Source organism: Rana temporaria, chromosome 8 (assembly GCF_905171775.1).
Source record: "Rana temporaria chromosome 8, aRanTem1.1, whole genome shotgun sequence".
Classification (NCBI taxonomy): domain Eukaryota; kingdom Metazoa; phylum Chordata; class Amphibia; order Anura; family Ranidae; genus Rana; species Rana temporaria.
The window spans coordinates 154,764,821-154,783,243 of NC_053496.1; the positions used below are offsets into that span (position 1 = coordinate 154,764,821).

Genomic DNA, 18,423 nt, shown 5'->3' on the forward strand with positions numbered 1-18,423 from the left:
GCTATCTTCAAGAGAGTTAAGGACCGCCTGGTTATGCCTACGGCCACATCACCTTAAAGCGCCCGATCTCGTCTGATCTCGGAGGCTAAGCAGGGTCGGGCCTGGTTAGTACCTGGATGGGAGACCGCCTGGGAATACCAGGTGCTGTAGGCTTTTTTTGTTTTGGTGGAGTCTTGAATCTCTTTTTTTCCCCCAGTCTTTCTTCCATGCTATCTTCAAGAGAGTTAAGGACAGCCATGGTTATCGCCTACGGCCACATCACCTGAAAGCGCCCGATCTCGTCTGATCTCGGAGGCTAAGCAGGGTCGGCCTGGTTAGTACCTGGATGGGAGACCGCCTGGGAATACCAGGTGCTGTAGGCTTTTTTGTTTTGGTGGAGTCTTGAATCTCTTTTTTCCCCACATCCTTTCTTCCATGCTATCTTCAAGAGAGTTAAGGACAGCCATGGTTATCGCCTACGGCCACATCACCTTGAAAGCGCCCGATCTCGTCTGATCTCGGAGGCTAAGCAGGGTCGGGCCTGGTTATTACCTGGATGGGAGACCGCCTGGGAATACCAGGTGCTGTAGGCTTTTTTGTTTTGGTGGAGTCCTTGAATCTCTTTTTTCCCCAGTCTTTCTTCCATGCTATCTTCAAGAGAGTTAAGGACAGCCATGGTTATCGCCTACGGCCACATCACCTTGAAAGCGCCCGATCTCGTCTGATCTCGGAGGCTAAGCATGGTCGGGCCTGGTTAGTACCTGGATGGGAGACCGCCTGGGAATACCAGGTGCTGTAGGCTTTTTTGTTTTGGTGGAGTCTTGAATCTCTTTTTTCCCCCAGTCTTTCTTCCATGCTATCTTCAAGAGAGTTAAGGACAGCCATGTTAACGCCTACGGCCACATCACCTTGAAAGCGCCCGATCTCGTCTGATCTCGGAGGCTAAGCAGGGTCGGGCCTGGTTAGTACCTGGATGGGAGACCGCCTGGGAATACCAGGTGCTGTAGGCTTTTTTGTTTTGGTGGAGTCTTGAATCTCTTTTTTTCCCCCAGTCTTTCTTCCATGCTATCTTCAAGAGAGTTAAGGACAGCCATGGTTATCGCCTACGGCCACATCACCTTGAAAGCGCCCGATCTCGTCTGATCTCGGAGGCTAAGCAGGGTCGGGCCTGGTTAGTACCTGGATGGGAGACCGCCTGGGAATACCAGGTGCTGTAGGCTTTTTTGTTTTGGTGGAGTCTTGAATCTCTTTTTTCCCCCAGTCTTTCTTCCATGCTATCTTCAAGAGAGTTAAGGACAGCCATGGTTATCGCCTACGGCCACATCACCTTGAAAGCGCCCGATCTCGTCTGATCTCGGAGGCTAAGCAGGGTCGGGCCTGGTTAGTACCTGGATGGGAGACCGCCTGGAATACCAGGTGCTGTAGGCTTTTTTTGTTTTGGTGGAGTCTTGAATCTCTTTTTTCCCCCAGTCTTTCTTCCATGCTATCTTCAAGAGAGTTAAGGACAGCCATGGTTATCGCCTACGGCCACATCACCTTGAAAGCGCCCGATCTCGTCTGATCTCGGAGGCTAAGCAGGGTCGGGCCTGGTTAGTACCTGGATGGGAGACCGCCTGGGAATACCAGGTGCTGTAGGCTTTTTTGTTTTGGTGGAGTCTTGAATCTCTTTTTTCCCCCAGTCTTTCTTCCATGCTATCTTCAAGAGAGTTAAGGACAGCCATGGTTATCGCCTACGGCCACATCACCTTGAAAGCGCCCGATCTCGTCTGATCTCGGAGGCTAAGCAGGGTCGGGCCTGGTTAGTACCTGGATGGGAGACCGCCTGGGAATACCAGGTGCTGTAGGCTTTTTTGTTTTGGTGGAGTCTTGAATCTCTTTTTTCCCCCAGTCTTTCTTCCATGCTATCTTCAAGAGAGTTAAGGACAGCCATGGTTATCGCCTACGGCCACATCACCTTGAAAGCGCCCGATCTCGTCTGATCTCGGAGGCTAAGCAGGGTCGGGCCTGGTTAGTACCTGGATGGGAGACCGCCTGGGAATACCAGGTGCTGTAGGCTTTTTTGTTTTGGTGGAGTCTTGAATCTCTTTTTTCCCCAGTCTTTCTTCCATGCTATCTTCAAGAGAGTTAAGGACAGCCATGGTTATCGCCTACGGCCACATCACCTTGAAAGCGCCCGATCTCGTCTGATCTCGGAGGCTAAGCAGGGTCGGGCCTGGTTAGTACCTGGATGGGAGACCGCCTGGGAATACCAGGTGCTGTAGGCTTTTTTGTTTTGGTGGAGTCTTGAATCTCTTTTTTCCCCCAGTCTTTCTTCCATGCTATCTTCAAGAGAGTTAAGGACAGCCATGGTTATCGCCTACGGCCACATCACCTTGAAAGCGCCCGATCTCGTCTGATCTCGGAGGCTAAGCAGGGTCGGGCCTGGTTAGTACCTGGATGGGAGACCGCCTGGGAATACCAGGTGCTGTAGGCTTTTTTGTTTTGGTGGAGTCTTGAATCTCTTTTTTCCCCCAGTCTTTCTTCCATGCTATCTTCAAGAGAGTTAAGGACAGCCATGGTTATCGCCTACGGCCACATCACCTTGAAAGCGCCCGATCTCGTCTGATCTCGGAGGCTAAGCAGGGTCGGGCCTGGTTAGTACCTGGATGGGAGACCGCCTGGGAATACCAGGTGCTGTAGGCTTTTTTGTTTTGGTGGAGTCTTGAATCTCTTTTTTCCCCCAGTCTTTCTTCCATGCTATCTTCAAGAGAGTTAAGGACAGCCATGGTTATCGCCTACGGCCACATCACCTTGAAAGCGCCCGATCTCGTCTGATCTCGGAGGCTAAGCAGGGTCGGGCCTGGTTAGTACCTGGATGGGAGACCGCCTGGGAATACCAGGTGCTGTAGGCTTTTTTGTTTTGGTGGAGTCTTGAATCTCTTTTTTCCCCCAGTCTTTCTTCCATGCTATCTTCAAGAGAGTTAAGGACAGCCATGGTTATCGCCTACGGCCACATCACCTTGAAAGCGCCCGATCTCGTCTGATCTCGGAGGCTAAGCAGGGTCGGGCCTGGTTAGTACCTGGATGGGAGACCGCCTGGGAATACCAGGTGCTGTAGGCTTTTTTGTTTTGGTGGAGTCTTGAATCTCTTTTTTCCCCCAGTCTTTCTTCCATGCTATCTTCAAGAGAGTTAAGGACAGCCATGGTTATCGCCTACGGCCACATCACCTTGAAAGCGCCCGATCTCGTCTGATCTCGGAGGCTAAGCAGGGTCGGGCCTGGTTAGTACCTGGATGGGAGACCGCCTGGGAATACCAGGTGCTGTAGGCTTTTTTGTTTTGGTGGAGTCTTGAATCTCTTTTTTCCCCCAGTCTTTCTTCCATGCTATCTTCAAGAGAGTTAAGGACAGCCATGGTTATCGCCTACGGCCACATCACCTTGAAAGCGCCCGATCTCGTCTGATCTCGGAGGCTAAGCAGGGTCGGGCCTGGTTAGTACCTGGATGGGAGACCGCCTGGGAATACCAGGTGCTGTAGGCTTTTTTGTTTTGGTGGAGTCTTGAATCTCTTTTTTCCCCCAGTCTTTCTTCCATGCTATCTTCAAGAGAGTTAAGGACAGCCATGGTTATCGCCTACGGCCACATCACCTTGAAAGCGCCCGATCTCGTCTGATCTCGGAGGCTAAGCAGGGTCGGGCCTGGTTAGTACCTGGATGGGAGACCGCCTGGGAATACCAGGTGCTGTAGGCTTTTTTGTTTTTGTGGAGTCTTGAATCTCTTTTTTCCCCCAGTCTTTCTTCCATGCTATCTTCAAGAGAGTTAAGGACAGCCATGGTTATCGCCTACGGCCACATCACCTTGAAAGCGCCCGATCTCGTCTGATCTCGGAGGCTAAGCAGGGTCGGGCCTGGTTAGTACCTGGATGGGAGACCGCCTGGGAATACCAGGTGCTGTAGGCTTTTTTGTTTTGGTGGAGTCTTGAATCTCTTTTTTCCCCCAGTCTTTCTTCCATGCTATCTTCAAGAGAGTTAAGGACAGCCATGGTTATCGCCTACGGCCACATCACCTTGAAAGCGCCCGATCTCGTCTGATCTCGGAGGCTAAGCAGGGTCGGGCCTGGTTAGTACCTGGATGGGAGACCGCCTGGGAATACCAGGTGCTGTAGGCTTTTTTGTTTTGGTGGAGTCTTGAATCTCTTTTTTCCCCCAGTCTTTCTTCCATGCTATCTTCAAGAGAGTTAAGGACAGCCATGGTTATCGCCTACGGCCACATCACCTTGAAAGCGCCCGATCTCGTCTGATCTCGGAGGCTAAGCAGGGTCGGGCCTGGTTAGTACCTGGATGGGAGACCGCCTGGGAATACCAGGTGCTGTAGGCTTTTTTGTTTTGGTGGAGTCTTGAATCTCTTTTTTCCCCCAGTCTTTCTTCCATGCTATCTTCAAGAGAGTTAAGGACAGCCATGGTTATCGCCTACGGCCACATCACCTTGAAAGCGCCCGATCTCGTCTGATCTCGGAGGCTAAGCAGGGTCGGGCCTGGTTAGTACCTGGATGGGAGACCGCCTGGGAATACCAGGTGCTGTAGGCTTTTTTGTTTTGGTGGAGTCTTGAATCTCTTTTTTCCCCAGTCTTTCTTCCATGCTATCTTCAAGAGAGTTAAGGACAGCCATGGTTATCGCCTACGGCCACATCACCTTGAAAGCGCCCGATCTCGTCTGATCTCGGAGGCTAAGCAGGGTCGGGCCTGGTTAGTACCTGGATGGGAGACCGCCTGGGAATACCAGGTGCTGTAGGCTTTTTTGTTTTGGTGGAGTCTTGAATCTCTTTTTTCCCCCAGTCTTTCTTCCATGCTATCTTCAAGAGAGTTAAGGACAGCCATGGTTATCGCCTACGGCCACATCACCTTGAAAGCGCCCGATCTCGTCTGATCTCGGAGGCTAAGCAGGGTCGGGCCTGGTTAGTACCTGGATGGGAGACCGCCTGGGAATACCAGGGGCTGTAGGCTTTTTTGTTTTGGTGGAGTCTTGAATCTCTTTTTTCCCCCAGTCTTTCTTCCATGCTATCTTCAAGAGAGTTAAGGACAGCCATGGTTATCGCCTACGGCCACATCACCTTGAAAGCGCCCGATCTCGTCTGATCTCGGAGGCTAAGCAGGGTCGGGCCTGGTTAGTACCTGGATGGGAGACCGCCTGGGAATACCAGGTGCTGTAGGCTTTTTTGTTTTGGTGGAGTCTTGAATCTCTTTTTTCCCCCAGTCTTTCTTCCATGCTATCTTCAAGAGAGTTAAGGACAGCCATGGTTATCGCCTACGGCCACATCACCTTGAAAGCGCCCGATCTCGTCTGATCTCGGAGGCTAAGCAGGGTCGGGCCTGGTTAGTACCTGGATGGGAGACCGCCTGGGAATACCAGGTGCTGTAGGCTTTTTTGTTTTGGTGGAGTCTTGAATCTCTTTTTTCCCCCAGTCTTTCTTCCATGCTATCTTCAAGAGAGTTAAGGACAGCCATGGTTATCGCCTACGGCCACATCACCTTGAAAGCGCCCGATCTCGTCTGATCTCGGAGGCTAAGCAGGGTCGGGCCTGGTTAGTACCTGGATGGGAGACCGCCTGGGAATACCAGGTGCTGTAGGCTTTTTTGTTTTGGTGGAGTCTTGAATCTCTTTTTTCCCCCAGTCTTTCTTCCATGCTATCTTCAAGAGAGTTAAGGACAGCCATGGTTATCGCCTACGGCCACATCACCTTGAAAGCGCCCGATCTCGTCTGATCTCGGAGGCTAAGCAGGGTCGGGCCTGGTTAGTACCTGGATGGGAGACCGCCTGGGAATACCAGGTGCTGTAGGCTTTTTTGTTTTGGTGGAGTCTTGAATCTCTTTTTTCCCCCAGTCTTTCTTCCATGCTATCTTCAAGAGAGTTAAGGACAGCCATGGTTATCGCCTACGGCCACATCACCTTGAAAGCGCCCGATCTCGTCTGATCTCGGAGGCTAAGCAGGGTCGGGCCTGGTTAGTACCTGGATGGGAGACCGCCTGGGAATACCAGGTGCTGTAGGCTTTTTTGTTTTGGTGGAGTCTTGAATCTCTTTTTTCCCCCAGTCTTTCTTCCATGCTATCTTCAAGAGAGTTAAGGACAGCCCATGGTTATCGCCTACGGCCACATCACCTTGAAAGCGCCCGATCTCGTCTGATCTCGGAGGCTAAGCAGGGTCGGGCCTGGTTAGTACCTGGATGGGAGACCGCCTGGGAATACCAGGTGCTGTAGGCTTTTTTGTTTTGGTGGAGTCTTGAATCTCTTTTTTCCCCCAGTCTTTCTTCCATGCTATCTTCAAGAGAGTTAAGGACAGCCATGGTTATCGCCTACGGCCACATCACCTTGAAAGCGCCCGATCTCGTCTGATCTCGGAGGCTAAGCAGGGTCGGGCCTGGTTAGTACCTGGATGGGAGACCGCCTGGGAATACCAGGTGCTGTAGGCTTTTTTGTTTTGGTGGAGTCTTGAATCTCTTTTTTCCCCCAGTCTTTCTTCCATGCTATCTTCAAGAGAGTTAAGGACAGCCATGGTTATCGCCTACGGCCACATCACCTTGAAAGCGCCCGATCTCGTCTGATCTCGGAGGCTAAGCAGGGTCGGGCCTGGTTAGTACCTGGATGGGAGACCGCCTGGGAATACCAGGTGCTGTAGGCTTTTTTGTTTTGGTGGAGTCTTGAATCTCTTTTTTCCCCCAGTCTTTCTTCCATGCTATCTTCAAGAGAGTTAAGGACAGCCATGGTTATCGCCTACGGCCACATCACCTTGAAAGCGCCCGATCTCGTCTGATCTCGGAGGCTAAGCAGGGTCGGGCCTGGTTAGTACCTGGATGGGAGACCGCCTGGGAATACCAGGTGCTGTAGGCTTTTTTGTTTTGGTGGAGTCTTGAATCTCTTTTTTCCCCCAGTCTTTCTTCCATGCTATCTTCAAGAGAGTTAAGGACAGCCATGGTTATCGCCTACGGCCACATCACCTTGAAAGCGCCCGATCTCGTCTGATCTCGGAGGCTAAGCAGGGTCGGGCCTGGTTAGTACCTGGATGGGAGACCGCCTGGGAATACCAGGTGCTGTAGGCTTTTTTGTTTTGGTGGAGTCTTGAATCTCTTTTTTCCCCAGTCTTTCTTCCATGCTATCTTCAAGAGAGTTAAGGACAGCCATGGTTATCGCCTACGGCCACATCACCTTGAAAGCGCCCGATCTCGTCTGATCTCGGAGGCTAAGCAGGGTCGGGCCTGGTTAGTACCTGGATGGGAGACCGCCTGGGAATACCAGGTGCTGTAGGCTTTTTTGTTTTGGTGGAGTCTTGAATCTCTTTTTTCCCCCAGTCTTTCTTCCATGCTATCTTCAAGAGAGTTAAGGACAGCCATGGTTATCGCCTACGGCCACATCACCTTGAAAGCGCCCGATCTCGTCTGATCTCGGAGGCTAAGCAGGGTCGGGCCTGGTTAGTACCTGGATGGGAGACCGCCTGGGAATACCAGGTGCTGTAGGCTTTTTTGTTTTGGTGGAGTCTTGAATCTCTTTTTTCCCCCAGTCTTTCTTCCATGCTATCTTCAAGAGAGTTAAGGACAGCCATGGTTATCGCCTACGGCCAACATCACCTTGAAAGCGCCCGATCTCGTCTGATCTCGGAGGCTAAGCAGGGTCGGGTCTGGTTAGTACCTGGATGGGAGGACCGCCTGGGAATACCTCAGGTGCTGTAGGCTTTTTTGTTGTGGTGGCGTCCTTGCTCTCTTTTATCCCCAGTCTTTCTTCCATTCTCTCTTCACAGAGAGTTAAGGACACGGCCATGGTTATTCGCCACGGCCACATCACCTTGAAGCGCCCGATCTCGTCTGATCTCGGAGGCTAAGCAGGGTCGGGCCTGGTTAGTACCTGGATGGGAGACCGCCTGGGAATACCAGGTGCTGTAGGCTTTTTTGTTTTGGTGGAGTCTTGAATCTCTTTTTTCCCCCAGTCTTTCTTCCATGCTATCTTCAAGAGAGTTAAGGACAGCCATGGTTATCGCCTACGGCCACATCACCTTGAAAGCGCCCGATCTCGTCTGATCTCGGAGGCTAAGCAGGGTCGGGCCTGGTTAGTACCTGGATGGGAGACCGCCTGGGAATACCAGGTGCTGTAGGCTTTTTTGTTTTGGTGGAGTCTTGAATCTCTTTTTTCCCCCAGTCTTTCTTCCATGCTATCTTCAAGAGAGTTAAGGACAGCCATGGTTATCGCCTACGGCCACATCACCTTGAAAGCGCCCGATCTCGTCTGATCTCGGAGGCTAAGCAGGGTCGGGCCTGGTTAGTACCTGGATGGGAGACCGCCTGGGAATACCAGGTGCTGTAGGCTTTTTTGTTTTGGTGGAGTCTTGAATCTCTTTTTTCCCCAGTCTTTCTTCCATGCTATCTTCAAGAGAGTTAAGGACAGCCATGGTTATCGCCTACGGCCACATCACCTTGAAAGCGCCCGATCTCGTCTGATCTCGGAGGCTAAGCAGGGTCGGGCCTGGTTAGTACCTGGATGGGAGACCGCCTGGGAATACCAGGTGCTGTAGGCTTTTTTGTTTTGGTGGAGTCTTGAATCTCTTTTTTCCCCAGTCTTTCTTCCATGCTATCTTCAAGAGAGTTAAGGACAGCCATGGTTATCGCCTACGGCCACATCACCTTGAAAGCGCCCGATCTCGTCTGATCTCGGAGGCTAAGCAGGGTCGGGCCTGGTTAGTACCTGGATGGGAGACCGCCTGGGAATACCAGGTGCTGTAGGCTTTTTTGTTTTGGTGGAGTCTTGAATCTCTTTTTTCCCCAGTCTTTCTTCCATGCTATCTTCAAGAGAGTTAAGGACAGCCATGGTTATCGCCTACGGCCACATCACCTTGAAAGCGCCCGATCTCGTCTGATCTCGGAGGCTAAGCAGGGTCGGGCCTGGTTAGTACCTGGATGGGAGACCGCCTGGGAATACCAGGTGCTGTAGGCTTTTTTGTTTTGGTGGAGTCTTGAATCTCTTTTTTCCCCCAGTCTTTCTTCCATGCTATCTTCAAGAGAGTTAAGGACAGCCATGGTTATCGCCTACGGCCACATCACCTTGAAAGCGCCCGATCTCGTCTGATCTCGGAGGCTAAGCAGGGTCGGGCCTGGTTAGTACCTGGATGGGAGACCGCCTGGGAATACCAGGTGCTGTAGGCTTTTTTGTTTTGGTGGAGTCTTGAATCTCTTTTTTCCCCCAGTCTTTCTTCCATGCTATCTTCAAGAGAGTTAAGGACAGCCATGGTTATCGCCTACGGCCACATCACCTTGAAAGCGCCCGATCTCGTCTGATCTCGGAGGCTAAGCAGGGTCGGGCCTGGTTAGTACCTGGATGGGAGACCGCCTGGGAATACCAGGTGCTGTAGGCTTTTTTGTTTTGGTGGAGTCTTGAATCTCTTTTTTCCCCCAGTCTTTCTTCCATGCTATCTTCAAGAGAGTTAAGGACAGCCATGGTTATCGCCTACGGCCACATCACCTTGAAAGCGCCCGATCTCGTCTGATCTCGGAGGCTAAGCAGGGTCGGGCCTGGTTAGTACCTGGATGGGAGACCGCCTGGGAATACCAGGTGCTGTAGGCTTTTTTGTTTTGGTGGAGTCTTGAATCTCTTTTTTCCCCCAGTCTTTCTTCCATGCTATCTTCAAGAGAGTTAAGGACAGCCATGGTTATCGCCTACGGCCACATCACCTTGAAAGCGCCCGATCTCGTCTGATCTCGGAGGCTAAGCAGGGTCGGGCCTGGTTAGTACCTGGATGGGAGACCGCCTGGGAATACCAGGTGCTGTAGGCTTTTTTGTTTTGGTGGAGTCTTGAATCTCTTTTTTCCCCCAGTCTTTCTTCCATGCTATCTTCAAGAGAGTTAAGGACAGCCATGGTTATCGCCTACGGCCACATCACCTTGAAAGCGCCCGATCTCGTCTGATCTCGGAGGCTAAGCAGGGTCGGGCCTGGTTAGTACCTGGATGGGAGACCGCCTGGGAATACCAGGTGCTGTAGGCTTTTTTGTTTTGGTGGAGTCTTGAATCTCTTTTTTCCCCCAGTCTTTCTTCCATGCTATCTTCAAGAGAGTTAAGGACAGCCATGGTTATCGCCTACGGCCACATCACCTTGAAAGCGCCCGATCTCGTCTGATCTCGGAGGCTAAGCAGGGTCGGGCCTGGTTAGTACCTGGATGGGAGACCGCCTGGGAATACCAGGTGCTGTAGGCTTTTTTGTTTTGGTGGAGTCTTGAATCTCTTTTTTCCCCCAGTCTTTCTTCCATGCTATCTTCAAGAGAGTTAAGGACAGCCATGGTTATCGCCTACGGCCACATCACCTTGAAAGCGCCCGATCTCGTCTGATCTCGGAGGCTAAGCAGGGTCGGGCCTGGTTAGTACCTGGATGGGAGACCGCCTGGGAATACCAGGTGCTGTAGGCTTTTTTGTTTTGGTGGAGTCTTGAATCTCTTTTTTCCCCCAGTCTTTCTTCCATGCTATCTTCAAGAGAGTTAAGGACAGCCATGGTTATCGCCTACGGCCACATCACCTTGAAAGCGCCCGATCTCGTCTGATCTCGGAGGCTAAGCAGGGTCGGGCCTGGTTAGTACCTGGATGGGAGACCGCCTGGGAATACCAGGTGCTGTAGGCTTTTTTGTTTTGGTGGAGTCTTGAATCTCTTTTTTCCCCCAGTCTTTCTTCCATGCTATCTTCAAGAGAGTTAAGGACAGCCATGGTTATCGCCTACGGCCACATCACCTTGAAAGCGCCCGATCTCGTCTGATCTCGGAGGCTAAGCAGGGTCGGGCCTGGTTAGTACCTGGATGGGAGACCGCCTGGGAATACCAGGTGCTGTAGGCTTTTTTGTTTTGGTGGAGTCTTGAATCTCTTTTTTCCCCCAGTCTTTCTTCCATGCTATCTTCAAGAGAGTTAAGGACAGCCATGGTTATCGCCTACGGCCACATCACCTTGAAAGCGCCCGATCTCGTCTGATCTCGGAGGCTAAGCAGGGTCGGGCCTGGTTAGTACCTGGATGGGAGACCGCCTGGGAATACCAGGTGCTGTAGGCTTTTTTGTTTTGGTGGAGTCTTGAATCTCTTTTTTCCCCCAGTCTTTCTTCCATGCTATCTTCAAGAGAGTTAAGGACAGCCATGGTTATCGCCTACGGCCACATCACCTTGAAAGCGCCCGATCTCGTCTGATCTCGGAGGCTAAGCAGGGTCGGGCCTGGTTAGTACCTGGATGGGAGACCGCCTGGGAATACCAGGTGCTGTAGGCTTTTTTGTTTTGGTGGAGTCTTGAATCTCTTTTTTCCCCCAGTCTTTCTTCCATGCTATCTTCAAGAGAGTTAAGGACAGCCATGGTTATCGCCTACGGCCACATCACCTTGAAAGCGCCCGATCTCGTCTGATCTCGGAGGCTAAGCAGGGTCGGGCCTGGTTAGTACCTGGATGGGAGACCGCCTGGGAATACCAGGTGCTGTAGGCTTTTTTGTTTTGGTGGAGTCTTGAATCTCTTTTTTCCCCCAGTCTTTCTTCCATGCTATCTTCAAGAGAGTTAAGGACAGCCATGGTTATCGCCTACGGCCACATCACCTTGAAAGCGCCCGATCTCGTCTGATCTCGGAGGCTAAGCAGGGTCGGGCCTGGTTAGTACCTGGATGGGAGACCGCCTGGGAATACCAGGTGCTGTAGGCTTTTTTGTTTTGGTGGAGTCTTGAATCTCTTTTTTCCCCCAGTCTTTCTTCCATGCTATCTTCAAGAGAGTTAAGGACAGCCATGGTTATCGCCTACGGCCACATCACCTTGAAAGCGCCCGATCTCGTCTGATCTCGGAGGCTAAGCAGGGTCGGGCCTGGTTAGTACCTGGATGGGAGACCGCCTGGGAATACCAGGTGCTGTAGGCTTTTTTGTTTTGGTGGAATCTTGAATCTCTTTTTTCCCCCAGTCTTTCTTCCATGCTATCTTCAAGAGAGTTAAGGACAGCCATGGTTATCGCCTACGGCCACATCACCTTGAAAGCGCCCGATCTCGTCTGATCTCGGAGGCTAAGCAGGGTCAGGCCTGGTTAGTACCTGGATGGGAGACCGCCTGGGAATACCAGGTGCTGTAGGCTTTTTTGTTTTGGTGGAGTCTTGAATCTCTTTTTTCCCCCAGTCTTTCTTCCATGCTATCTTCAAGAGAGTTAAGGACAGCCATGGTTATCGCCTACGGCCACATCACCTTGAAAGCGCCCGATCTCGTCTGATCTCGGAGGCTAAGCAGGGTCGGGCCTGGTTAGTACCTGGATGGGAGACCGCCTGGGAATACCAGGTGCTGTAGGCTTTTTTGTTTTGGTGGAGTCTTGAATCTCTTTTTTCCCCCAGTCTTTCTTCCATGCTATCTTCAAGAGAGTTAAGGACAGCCATGGTTATCGCCTACGGCCACATCACCTTGAAAGCGCCCGATCTCGTCTGATCTCGGAGGCTAAGCAGGGTCGGGCCTGGTTAGTACCTGGATGGGAGACCGCCTGGGAATACCAGGTGCTGTAGGCTTTTTTGTTTTGGTGGAGTCTTGAATCTCTTTTTTCCCCCAGTCTTTCTTCCATGCTATCTTCAAGAGAGTTAAGGACAGCCATGGTTATCGCCTACGGCCACATCACCTTGAAAGCGCCCGATCTCGTCTGATCTCGGAGGCTAAGCAGGGTCGGGCCTGGTTAGTACCTGGATGGGAGACCGCCTGGGAATACCAGGTGCTGTAGGCTTTTTTGTTTTGGTGGAGTCTTGAATCTCTTTTTCCCCCCAGGCTTTCTGCCATGCTATCTTCAAGAGAGTTAAGGACAGCCATGGTTATCGCCTACGGCCACATCACCTTGAAAGCGCCCGATCTCGTCTGATCTCGGAGGCTAAGCAGGGTCGGGCCTGGTTAGTACCTGGATGGGAGACCGCCTGGGAATACCAGGTGCTGTAGGCTTTTTTGTTTTGGTGGAGTCTTGAATCTCTTTTTTCCCCCAGTCTTTCTTCCATGCTATCTTCAAGAGAGTTAAGGACAGCCATGGTTATCGCCTACGGCCACATCACCTTGAAAGCGCCCGATCTCGTCTGATCTCGGAGGCTAAGCAGGGTCGGGCCTGGTTAGTACCTGGATGGGAGACCGCCTGGGAATACCAGGTGCTGTAGGCTTTTTTGTTTTGGTGGAGTCTTGAATCTCTTTTTTCCCCCAGTCTTTCTTCCATGCTATCTTCAAGAGAGTTAAGGACAGCCATGGTTATCGCCTACGGCCACATCACCTTGAAAGCGCCCGATCTCGTCTGATCTCGGAGGCTAAGCAGGGTCGGGCCTGGTTAGTACCTGGATGGGAGACCGCCTGGGAATACCAGGTGCTGTAGGCTTTTTTGTTTTGGTGGAGTCTTGAATCTCTTTTTTCCCCCAGTCTTTCTTCCATGCTATCTTCAAGAGAGTTAAGGACAGCCATGGTTATCGCCTACGGCCACATCACCTTGAAAGCGCCCGATCTCGTCTGATCTCGGAGGCTAAGCAGGGTCGGGCCTGGTTAGTACCTGGATGGGAGACCGCCTGGGAATACCAGGTGCTGTAGGCTTTTTTGTTTTGGTGGAGTCTTGAATCTCTTTTTTCCCCCAGTCTTTCTTCCATGCTATCTTCAAGAGAGTTAAGGACAGCCATGGTTATCGCCTACGGCCACATCACCTTGAAAGCGCCCGATCTCGTCTGATCTCGGAGGCTAAGCAGGGTCGGGCCTGGTTAGTACCTGGATGGGAGACCGCCTGGGAATACCAGGTGCTGTAGGCTTTTTTGTTTTGGTGGAGTCTTGAATCTCTTTTTTCCCCCAGTCTTTCTTCCATGCTATCTTCAAGAGAGTTAAGGACAGCCATGGTTATCGCCTACGGCCACATCACCTTGAAAGCGCCCGATCTCGTCTGATCTCGGAGGCTAAGCAGGGTCGGGCCTGGTTAGTACCTGGATGGGAGACCGCCTGGGAATACCAGGTGCTGTAGGCTTTTTTGTTTTGGTGGAGTCTTGAATCTCTTTTTTCCCCCAGTCTTTCTTCCATGCTATCTTCAAGAGAGTTAAGGACAGCCATGGTTATCGCCTACGGCCACATCGCCTTGAAAGCGCCCGATCTCGTCTGATCTCGGAGGCTAAGCAGGGTCGGGCCTGGTTAGTACCTGGATGGGAGACCGCCTGGGAATACCAGGTGCTGTAGGCTTTTTTGTTTTGGTGGAGTCTTGAATCTCTTTTTTCCCCCAGTCTTTCTTCCATGCTATCTTCAAGAGAGTTAAGGACAGCCATGGTTATCGCCTACGGCCACATCACCTTGAAAGCGCCCGATCTCGTCTGATCTCGGAGGCTAAGCAGGGTCGGGCCTGGTTAGTACCTGGATGGGAGACCGCCTGGGAATACCAGGTGCTGTAGGCTTTTTTGTTTTGGTGGAGTCTTGAATCTCTTTTTTCCCCCAGTCTTTCTTCCATGCTATCTTCAAGAGAGTTAAGGACAGCCATGGTTATCGCCTACGGCCACATCACCTTGAAAGCGCCCGATCTCGTCTGATCTCGGAGGCTAAGCAGGGTCGGGCCTGGTTAGTACCTGGATGGGAGACCGCCTGGGAATACCAGGTGCTGTAGGCTTTTTTGTTTTGGTGGAGTCTTGAATCTCTTTTTTCCCCCAGTCTTTCTTCCATGCTATCTTCAAGAGAGTTAAGGACAGCCATGGTTATCGCCTACGGCCACATCACCTTGAAAGCGCCCGATCTCGTCTGATCTCGGAGGCTAAGCAGGGTCGGGCCTGGTTAGTACCTGGATGGGAGACCGCCTGGGAATACCAGGTGCTGTAGGCTTTTTTGTTTTGGTGGAGTCTTGAATCTCTTTTTTCCCCCAGTCTTTCTTCCATGCTATCTTCAAGAGAGTTAAGGACAGCCATGGTTATCGCCTACGGCCACATCGCCTTGAAAGCGCCCGATCTCGTCTGATCTCGGAGGCTAAGCAGGGTCGGGCCTGGTTAGTACCTGGATGGGAGACCGCCTGGGAATACCAGGTGCTGTAGGCTTTTTTGTTTTGGTGGAGTCTTGAATCTCTTTTTTCCCCCAGTCTTTCTTCCATGCTATCTTCAAGAGAGTTAAGGACAGCCATGGTTCTCGCCTACGGCCACATCACCTTGAAAGCGCCCGATCTCGTCTGATCTCGGAGGCTAAGCAGGGTCGGGCCTGGTTAGTACCTGGATGGGAGACCGCCTGGGAATACCAGGTGCTGTAGGCTTTTTTGTTTTGGTGGAGTCTTGAATCTCTTTTTTCCCCCAGTCTTTCTTCCATGCTATCTTCAAGAGAGTTAAGGACAGCCATGGTTATCGCCTACGGCCACATCACCTTGAAAGCGCCCGATCTCGTCTGATCTCGGAGGCTAAGCAGGGTCGGGCCTGGTTAGTACCTGGATGGGAGACCGCCTGGGAATACCAGGTGCTGTAGGCTTTTTTGTTTTGGTGGAGTCTTGAATCTCTTTTTTCCCCCAGTCTTTCTTCCATGCTATCTTCAAGAGAGTTAAGGACAGCCATGGTTATCGCCTACGGCCACATCACCTTGAAAGCGCCCGATCTCGTCTGATCTCGGAGGCTAAGCAGGGTCGGGCCTGGTTAGTACCTGGATGGGAGACCGCCTGGGAATACCAGGTGCTGTAGGCTTTTTTGTTTTGGTGGAGTCTTGAATCTCTTTTTTCCCCCAGTCTTTCTTCCATGCTATCTTCAAGAGAGTTAAGGACAGCCATGGTTATCGCCTACGGCCACATCACCTTGAAAGCGCCCGATCTCGTCTGATCTCGGAGGCTAAGCAGGGTCGGGCCTGGTTAGTACCTGGATGGGAGACCGCCTGGGAATACCAGGTGCTGTAGGCTTTTTTGTTTTGGTGGAGTCTTGAATCTCTTTTTTCCCCCAGTCTTTCTTCCATGCTATCTTCAAGAGAGTTAAGGACAGCCATGGTTATCGCCTACGGCCACATCACCTTGAAAGCGCCCGATCTCGTCTGATCTCGGAGGCTAAGCAGGGTCGGGCCTGGTTAGTACCTGGATGGGAGACCGCCTGGGAATACCAGGTGCTGTAGGCTTTTTTGTTTTGGTGGAGTCTTGAATCTCTTTTTTCCCCCAGTCTTTCTTCCATGCTATCTTCAAGAGAGTTAAGGACAGCCATGGTTATCGCCTACGGCCACATCACCTTGAAAGCGCCCGATCTCGTCTGATCTCGGAGGCTAAGCAGGGTCGGGCCTGGTTAGTACCTGGATGGGAGACCGCCTGGGAATACCAGGTGCTGTAGGCTTTTTTGTTTTGGTGGAGTCTTGAATCTCTTTTTTCCCCCAGTCTTTCTTCCATGCTATCTTCAAGAGAGTTAAGGACAGCCATGGTTATCGCCTACGGCCACATCACCTTGAAAGCGCCCGATCTCGTCTGATCTCGGAGGCTAAGCAGGGTCGGGCCTGGTTAGTACCTGGATGGGAGACCGCCTGGGAATACCAGGTGCTGTAGGCTTTTTTTGTTTTGGTGGAGTCTTGAATCTCTTTTTTTTCCCCAGTCTTTCTTCCATGCTATCTTCAAGAGAGTTAAGGACAGCATGGTTATCGCCTACGGCCACATCACCTGAAAGCGCCCGATCTCGTCTGATCTCGGAGGCTAAGCAGGGTCGGGCCTGGTTAGTACCTGGATGGGAGACCGCCTGGGAATACCAGGTGCTGTAGGCTTTTTTGTTGTCGTGGTGGAGTCTTGAATCTCTTTTTTCCCCCAGTCTTTCTTCCATGCTATCTTCAAGAGAGTTAAGGACAGCCATGGTTATCGCCTACGGCCACATCACCTTGAAAGCGCCCGATCTCGTCTGATCTCGGAGGCTAAGCAGGGTCGGGCCTGGTTAGTACCTGGATGGGAGACCGCCTGGGAATACCAGGCTGCTGTAGGCTTTTTTGTTGTGGTGGAGTCCTTGAATCTCTTTTTTTCCCGAGACTTTCTTCCATGCTATCTTCAAGAGAGTTAAGTACAGCCATGGTTATCGCCTACGGCCACATCACCCTAAAAGCGCCCGATCTCGTCTGATCTCGGAGGCTAAGCAGGGTCGGGCCTGGTTAGTATCTGGATGGGAGACCGCCTGGGAATACAAGGTGCTGTAGGCTTTTTTTTGGGTTGTGGGGGAGTCCTTGAATCTTTGTTTTTCCCGAGACTTTCTGCCATGCTATCTTCAAGAGAGTTAAGGACAGCCATGGTTATCGCCTACGGCCACATCACCCTGAAAGTGCCCGATCTCTTCTGATCTCGGAGGCTAAGCAGGGTCGGGCCTGGTTAGTACTTGGATGGGAGACCGCCTGGGAATACCAGGTGCTGTAGGCTTTTTTTGGTTGTCGTGGTGGAGTCTTGATTCTCTTTTTTCCCCCAGTCTTTCTTCCATGCTATCTTCAAGAGAGTTAAGGACAGCCATGGTTATTGCCTACGGCCACATCACCCTGAAAGCGTCTGATCTCGGAGGCTAAGCAGGGTCGGGCCTGGTTAGTACCTGGATGGGAGAACGCCTGGGAATACAAGGTGCTGTAGGCTTTTTTTTGGGGTTGTGGGGAGTCCTTGAATCTCTTTTTTTTCCCCAGACTTTCTTCCATGCTATCTTCAAGAGAGTTAAGGACAGCCATGGTTATCGCCTACGGCCACATCACCTTGAAAGCGCCCGATCTCGTCTGATCTCGGAGGCTAAGCAGGGTCGGGCCTGGTTAGTACCTGGATGGGAGACCGCCTGGGAATACCAGGTGCTGTAGGCTTTTTTGTTTTGGTGGAGTCTTGAATCTCTTTTTTCCCCCCGTCTTTCTTCCATGCTATCTTCAAGAGAGTTAAGGACAGCCATGGTTATTGCCTACGGCCACATCACCTTGAAAGCGCCCGATCTCGTCTGATCTCGGAGGCTAAGCAGGGTCGGGCCTGGTTAGTACCTGGATGGGAGACCGCCTGGGAATACCAGGTGCTGTAGGCTTTTTTGTTTTGGTGGAGTCTTGAATCTCTTTTTTCCCCCAGTCTTTCTTCCATGCTATCTTCAAGAGAGTTAAGGACAGCCATGGTTATCGCCTACGGCCACATCACCTTGAAAGCGCCCGATCTCGTCTGATCTCGGAGGCTAAGCAGGGTCGGGCCTGGTTAGTACCTGGATGGGAGACCGCCTGGGAATACCAGGTGCTGTAGGCTTTTTTGTTTTGGTGGAGTCTTGAATCTCTTTTTTCCCCCAGTCTTTCTTCCATGCTATCTTCAAGAGAGTTAAGGACAGCCATGGTTATCGCCTACGGCCACATCACCTTGAAAGCGCCCGATCTCGTCTGATCTCGGAGGCTAAGCAGGGTCGGGCCTGGTTAGTACCTGGATGGGAGACCGCCTGAGAATACCAGGTGCTGTAGGCTTTTTTGTTTTGGTGGAGTCTTGAATCTCTTTTTTCCCCCAGTCTTTCTTCCATGCTATCTTCAAGAGAGTTAAGG

The 18,423-nt window shown here is 51.6% G+C and overlaps 1 protein-coding gene, 83 non-coding genes and 5 pseudogenes across 84 annotated transcripts in view; all 89 read left to right on the plus strand.

Moving 5' to 3' along the window:
* The window catches only part of LOC120909205, a 53,061-nt gene that overhangs the window by 22,104 nt on the left and 12,534 nt on the right, over positions 1-18,423 (plus strand). The window lies entirely within an intron of this gene.
* LOC120912261 lies at positions 36-153 on the plus strand. Its single transcript, XR_005743016.1, has one exon. It is a non-coding gene; the product is annotated as a 5S ribosomal RNA (ribosomal RNA).
* On the plus strand, positions 246-362 carry LOC120912331 (annotated as a pseudogene).
* LOC120912073 lies at positions 454-572 on the plus strand. The gene has a single exon (XR_005742834.1). It is a non-coding gene; the product is annotated as a 5S ribosomal RNA (ribosomal RNA).
* LOC120911876 lies at positions 663-781 on the plus strand. Its single transcript, XR_005742645.1, has one exon. It is a non-coding gene; the product is annotated as a 5S ribosomal RNA (ribosomal RNA).
* LOC120912932 lies at positions 871-989 on the plus strand. Its single transcript, XR_005743452.1, has one exon. It is a non-coding gene; the product is annotated as a 5S ribosomal RNA (ribosomal RNA).
* Positions 1,081-1,199, plus strand: LOC120912933. The gene has a single exon (XR_005743453.1). It is a non-coding gene; the product is annotated as a 5S ribosomal RNA (ribosomal RNA).
* Positions 1,290-1,407, plus strand: LOC120912238. The gene has a single exon (XR_005742993.1). It is a non-coding gene; the product is annotated as a 5S ribosomal RNA (ribosomal RNA).
* On the plus strand, positions 1,499-1,617 carry LOC120912934. Its single transcript, XR_005743454.1, has one exon. It is a non-coding gene; the product is annotated as a 5S ribosomal RNA (ribosomal RNA).
* On the plus strand, positions 1,708-1,826 carry LOC120912935. Its single transcript, XR_005743455.1, has one exon. It is a non-coding gene; the product is annotated as a 5S ribosomal RNA (ribosomal RNA).
* Positions 1,917-2,035, plus strand: LOC120912936. Its single transcript, XR_005743456.1, has one exon. It is a non-coding gene; the product is annotated as a 5S ribosomal RNA (ribosomal RNA).
* On the plus strand, positions 2,125-2,243 carry LOC120912938. Its single transcript, XR_005743458.1, has one exon. It is a non-coding gene; the product is annotated as a 5S ribosomal RNA (ribosomal RNA).
* On the plus strand, positions 2,334-2,452 carry LOC120912939. Its single transcript, XR_005743459.1, has one exon. It is a non-coding gene; the product is annotated as a 5S ribosomal RNA (ribosomal RNA).
* LOC120912941 lies at positions 2,543-2,661 on the plus strand. Its single transcript, XR_005743460.1, has one exon. It is a non-coding gene; the product is annotated as a 5S ribosomal RNA (ribosomal RNA).
* LOC120912942 lies at positions 2,752-2,870 on the plus strand. The gene has a single exon (XR_005743461.1). It is a non-coding gene; the product is annotated as a 5S ribosomal RNA (ribosomal RNA).
* Positions 2,961-3,079, plus strand: LOC120912943. The gene has a single exon (XR_005743462.1). It is a non-coding gene; the product is annotated as a 5S ribosomal RNA (ribosomal RNA).
* On the plus strand, positions 3,170-3,288 carry LOC120912944. The gene has a single exon (XR_005743463.1). It is a non-coding gene; the product is annotated as a 5S ribosomal RNA (ribosomal RNA).
* On the plus strand, positions 3,379-3,497 carry LOC120912945. The gene has a single exon (XR_005743464.1). It is a non-coding gene; the product is annotated as a 5S ribosomal RNA (ribosomal RNA).
* Positions 3,588-3,706, plus strand: LOC120912946. The gene has a single exon (XR_005743466.1). It is a non-coding gene; the product is annotated as a 5S ribosomal RNA (ribosomal RNA).
* On the plus strand, positions 3,797-3,915 carry LOC120912947. The gene has a single exon (XR_005743467.1). It is a non-coding gene; the product is annotated as a 5S ribosomal RNA (ribosomal RNA).
* Positions 4,006-4,124, plus strand: LOC120912948. Its single transcript, XR_005743468.1, has one exon. It is a non-coding gene; the product is annotated as a 5S ribosomal RNA (ribosomal RNA).
* LOC120912950 lies at positions 4,215-4,333 on the plus strand. The gene has a single exon (XR_005743470.1). It is a non-coding gene; the product is annotated as a 5S ribosomal RNA (ribosomal RNA).
* LOC120912952 lies at positions 4,424-4,542 on the plus strand. The gene has a single exon (XR_005743471.1). It is a non-coding gene; the product is annotated as a 5S ribosomal RNA (ribosomal RNA).
* On the plus strand, positions 4,632-4,750 carry LOC120912953. Its single transcript, XR_005743472.1, has one exon. It is a non-coding gene; the product is annotated as a 5S ribosomal RNA (ribosomal RNA).
* Positions 4,841-4,959, plus strand: LOC120911996. The gene has a single exon (XR_005742761.1). It is a non-coding gene; the product is annotated as a 5S ribosomal RNA (ribosomal RNA).
* On the plus strand, positions 5,050-5,168 carry LOC120912954. The gene has a single exon (XR_005743473.1). It is a non-coding gene; the product is annotated as a 5S ribosomal RNA (ribosomal RNA).
* Positions 5,259-5,377, plus strand: LOC120912955. The gene has a single exon (XR_005743474.1). It is a non-coding gene; the product is annotated as a 5S ribosomal RNA (ribosomal RNA).
* Positions 5,468-5,586, plus strand: LOC120910758. Its single transcript, XR_005741565.1, has one exon. It is a non-coding gene; the product is annotated as a 5S ribosomal RNA (ribosomal RNA).
* Positions 5,677-5,795, plus strand: LOC120910759. The gene has a single exon (XR_005741566.1). It is a non-coding gene; the product is annotated as a 5S ribosomal RNA (ribosomal RNA).
* On the plus strand, positions 5,886-6,004 carry LOC120910760. The gene has a single exon (XR_005741567.1). It is a non-coding gene; the product is annotated as a 5S ribosomal RNA (ribosomal RNA).
* LOC120910761 lies at positions 6,096-6,214 on the plus strand. The gene has a single exon (XR_005741568.1). It is a non-coding gene; the product is annotated as a 5S ribosomal RNA (ribosomal RNA).
* LOC120910762 lies at positions 6,305-6,423 on the plus strand. The gene has a single exon (XR_005741569.1). It is a non-coding gene; the product is annotated as a 5S ribosomal RNA (ribosomal RNA).
* Positions 6,514-6,632, plus strand: LOC120910764. The gene has a single exon (XR_005741571.1). It is a non-coding gene; the product is annotated as a 5S ribosomal RNA (ribosomal RNA).
* Positions 6,723-6,841, plus strand: LOC120910765. The gene has a single exon (XR_005741572.1). It is a non-coding gene; the product is annotated as a 5S ribosomal RNA (ribosomal RNA).
* On the plus strand, positions 6,932-7,050 carry LOC120910766. Its single transcript, XR_005741573.1, has one exon. It is a non-coding gene; the product is annotated as a 5S ribosomal RNA (ribosomal RNA).
* On the plus strand, positions 7,140-7,258 carry LOC120910767. The gene has a single exon (XR_005741574.1). It is a non-coding gene; the product is annotated as a 5S ribosomal RNA (ribosomal RNA).
* LOC120910768 lies at positions 7,349-7,467 on the plus strand. The gene has a single exon (XR_005741575.1). It is a non-coding gene; the product is annotated as a 5S ribosomal RNA (ribosomal RNA).
* On the plus strand, positions 7,558-7,680 carry LOC120912405 (annotated as a pseudogene).
* On the plus strand, positions 7,774-7,890 carry LOC120912363 (annotated as a pseudogene).
* LOC120910769 lies at positions 7,981-8,099 on the plus strand. Its single transcript, XR_005741576.1, has one exon. It is a non-coding gene; the product is annotated as a 5S ribosomal RNA (ribosomal RNA).
* On the plus strand, positions 8,190-8,308 carry LOC120910770. Its single transcript, XR_005741577.1, has one exon. It is a non-coding gene; the product is annotated as a 5S ribosomal RNA (ribosomal RNA).
* Positions 8,398-8,516, plus strand: LOC120910771. Its single transcript, XR_005741578.1, has one exon. It is a non-coding gene; the product is annotated as a 5S ribosomal RNA (ribosomal RNA).
* LOC120910772 lies at positions 8,606-8,724 on the plus strand. The gene has a single exon (XR_005741579.1). It is a non-coding gene; the product is annotated as a 5S ribosomal RNA (ribosomal RNA).
* On the plus strand, positions 8,814-8,932 carry LOC120910773. Its single transcript, XR_005741580.1, has one exon. It is a non-coding gene; the product is annotated as a 5S ribosomal RNA (ribosomal RNA).
* On the plus strand, positions 9,023-9,141 carry LOC120910775. Its single transcript, XR_005741582.1, has one exon. It is a non-coding gene; the product is annotated as a 5S ribosomal RNA (ribosomal RNA).
* On the plus strand, positions 9,232-9,350 carry LOC120910776. The gene has a single exon (XR_005741583.1). It is a non-coding gene; the product is annotated as a 5S ribosomal RNA (ribosomal RNA).
* LOC120910777 lies at positions 9,441-9,559 on the plus strand. Its single transcript, XR_005741584.1, has one exon. It is a non-coding gene; the product is annotated as a 5S ribosomal RNA (ribosomal RNA).
* Positions 9,650-9,768, plus strand: LOC120910778. The gene has a single exon (XR_005741585.1). It is a non-coding gene; the product is annotated as a 5S ribosomal RNA (ribosomal RNA).
* Positions 9,859-9,977, plus strand: LOC120910779. Its single transcript, XR_005741586.1, has one exon. It is a non-coding gene; the product is annotated as a 5S ribosomal RNA (ribosomal RNA).
* LOC120910780 lies at positions 10,068-10,186 on the plus strand. The gene has a single exon (XR_005741587.1). It is a non-coding gene; the product is annotated as a 5S ribosomal RNA (ribosomal RNA).
* On the plus strand, positions 10,277-10,395 carry LOC120910781. Its single transcript, XR_005741588.1, has one exon. It is a non-coding gene; the product is annotated as a 5S ribosomal RNA (ribosomal RNA).
* On the plus strand, positions 10,486-10,604 carry LOC120910782. The gene has a single exon (XR_005741589.1). It is a non-coding gene; the product is annotated as a 5S ribosomal RNA (ribosomal RNA).
* LOC120910783 lies at positions 10,695-10,813 on the plus strand. The gene has a single exon (XR_005741590.1). It is a non-coding gene; the product is annotated as a 5S ribosomal RNA (ribosomal RNA).
* On the plus strand, positions 10,904-11,022 carry LOC120910784. The gene has a single exon (XR_005741591.1). It is a non-coding gene; the product is annotated as a 5S ribosomal RNA (ribosomal RNA).
* Positions 11,113-11,231, plus strand: LOC120910786. The gene has a single exon (XR_005741593.1). It is a non-coding gene; the product is annotated as a 5S ribosomal RNA (ribosomal RNA).
* Positions 11,322-11,440, plus strand: LOC120910787. Its single transcript, XR_005741594.1, has one exon. It is a non-coding gene; the product is annotated as a 5S ribosomal RNA (ribosomal RNA).
* LOC120910788 lies at positions 11,531-11,649 on the plus strand. The gene has a single exon (XR_005741595.1). It is a non-coding gene; the product is annotated as a 5S ribosomal RNA (ribosomal RNA).
* Positions 11,740-11,858, plus strand: LOC120910789. The gene has a single exon (XR_005741596.1). It is a non-coding gene; the product is annotated as a 5S ribosomal RNA (ribosomal RNA).
* LOC120912059 lies at positions 11,949-12,067 on the plus strand. Its single transcript, XR_005742821.1, has one exon. It is a non-coding gene; the product is annotated as a 5S ribosomal RNA (ribosomal RNA).
* Positions 12,158-12,276, plus strand: LOC120910790. The gene has a single exon (XR_005741597.1). It is a non-coding gene; the product is annotated as a 5S ribosomal RNA (ribosomal RNA).
* LOC120910791 lies at positions 12,367-12,485 on the plus strand. Its single transcript, XR_005741598.1, has one exon. It is a non-coding gene; the product is annotated as a 5S ribosomal RNA (ribosomal RNA).
* LOC120910792 lies at positions 12,576-12,694 on the plus strand. The gene has a single exon (XR_005741599.1). It is a non-coding gene; the product is annotated as a 5S ribosomal RNA (ribosomal RNA).
* On the plus strand, positions 12,785-12,903 carry LOC120910793. The gene has a single exon (XR_005741600.1). It is a non-coding gene; the product is annotated as a 5S ribosomal RNA (ribosomal RNA).
* LOC120910794 lies at positions 12,994-13,112 on the plus strand. Its single transcript, XR_005741601.1, has one exon. It is a non-coding gene; the product is annotated as a 5S ribosomal RNA (ribosomal RNA).
* Positions 13,203-13,321, plus strand: LOC120910795. Its single transcript, XR_005741602.1, has one exon. It is a non-coding gene; the product is annotated as a 5S ribosomal RNA (ribosomal RNA).
* On the plus strand, positions 13,412-13,530 carry LOC120910797. Its single transcript, XR_005741604.1, has one exon. It is a non-coding gene; the product is annotated as a 5S ribosomal RNA (ribosomal RNA).
* Positions 13,621-13,739, plus strand: LOC120910798. The gene has a single exon (XR_005741605.1). It is a non-coding gene; the product is annotated as a 5S ribosomal RNA (ribosomal RNA).
* LOC120910799 lies at positions 13,830-13,948 on the plus strand. Its single transcript, XR_005741606.1, has one exon. It is a non-coding gene; the product is annotated as a 5S ribosomal RNA (ribosomal RNA).
* On the plus strand, positions 14,039-14,157 carry LOC120911849. Its single transcript, XR_005742618.1, has one exon. It is a non-coding gene; the product is annotated as a 5S ribosomal RNA (ribosomal RNA).
* On the plus strand, positions 14,248-14,366 carry LOC120910800. The gene has a single exon (XR_005741607.1). It is a non-coding gene; the product is annotated as a 5S ribosomal RNA (ribosomal RNA).
* LOC120910801 lies at positions 14,457-14,575 on the plus strand. The gene has a single exon (XR_005741608.1). It is a non-coding gene; the product is annotated as a 5S ribosomal RNA (ribosomal RNA).
* LOC120910802 lies at positions 14,666-14,784 on the plus strand. The gene has a single exon (XR_005741609.1). It is a non-coding gene; the product is annotated as a 5S ribosomal RNA (ribosomal RNA).
* Positions 14,875-14,993, plus strand: LOC120911850. Its single transcript, XR_005742619.1, has one exon. It is a non-coding gene; the product is annotated as a 5S ribosomal RNA (ribosomal RNA).
* LOC120910803 lies at positions 15,084-15,202 on the plus strand. Its single transcript, XR_005741610.1, has one exon. It is a non-coding gene; the product is annotated as a 5S ribosomal RNA (ribosomal RNA).
* On the plus strand, positions 15,293-15,411 carry LOC120910804. Its single transcript, XR_005741611.1, has one exon. It is a non-coding gene; the product is annotated as a 5S ribosomal RNA (ribosomal RNA).
* On the plus strand, positions 15,502-15,620 carry LOC120910805. Its single transcript, XR_005741612.1, has one exon. It is a non-coding gene; the product is annotated as a 5S ribosomal RNA (ribosomal RNA).
* On the plus strand, positions 15,711-15,829 carry LOC120910806. Its single transcript, XR_005741613.1, has one exon. It is a non-coding gene; the product is annotated as a 5S ribosomal RNA (ribosomal RNA).
* On the plus strand, positions 15,920-16,038 carry LOC120910808. The gene has a single exon (XR_005741615.1). It is a non-coding gene; the product is annotated as a 5S ribosomal RNA (ribosomal RNA).
* On the plus strand, positions 16,129-16,247 carry LOC120910809. Its single transcript, XR_005741616.1, has one exon. It is a non-coding gene; the product is annotated as a 5S ribosomal RNA (ribosomal RNA).
* On the plus strand, positions 16,338-16,456 carry LOC120910810. Its single transcript, XR_005741617.1, has one exon. It is a non-coding gene; the product is annotated as a 5S ribosomal RNA (ribosomal RNA).
* LOC120912220 lies at positions 16,548-16,665 on the plus strand. The gene has a single exon (XR_005742975.1). It is a non-coding gene; the product is annotated as a 5S ribosomal RNA (ribosomal RNA).
* LOC120911997 lies at positions 16,759-16,878 on the plus strand. Its single transcript, XR_005742762.1, has one exon. It is a non-coding gene; the product is annotated as a 5S ribosomal RNA (ribosomal RNA).
* On the plus strand, positions 16,970-17,088 carry LOC120912300 (annotated as a pseudogene).
* LOC120911891 lies at positions 17,184-17,302 on the plus strand. Its single transcript, XR_005742660.1, has one exon. It is a non-coding gene; the product is annotated as a 5S ribosomal RNA (ribosomal RNA).
* On the plus strand, positions 17,398-17,506 carry LOC120912439 (annotated as a pseudogene).
* On the plus strand, positions 17,603-17,721 carry LOC120910811. The gene has a single exon (XR_005741618.1). It is a non-coding gene; the product is annotated as a 5S ribosomal RNA (ribosomal RNA).
* On the plus strand, positions 17,812-17,930 carry LOC120910812. The gene has a single exon (XR_005741619.1). It is a non-coding gene; the product is annotated as a 5S ribosomal RNA (ribosomal RNA).
* On the plus strand, positions 18,021-18,139 carry LOC120910814. The gene has a single exon (XR_005741621.1). It is a non-coding gene; the product is annotated as a 5S ribosomal RNA (ribosomal RNA).
* On the plus strand, positions 18,230-18,348 carry LOC120912003. Its single transcript, XR_005742768.1, has one exon. It is a non-coding gene; the product is annotated as a 5S ribosomal RNA (ribosomal RNA).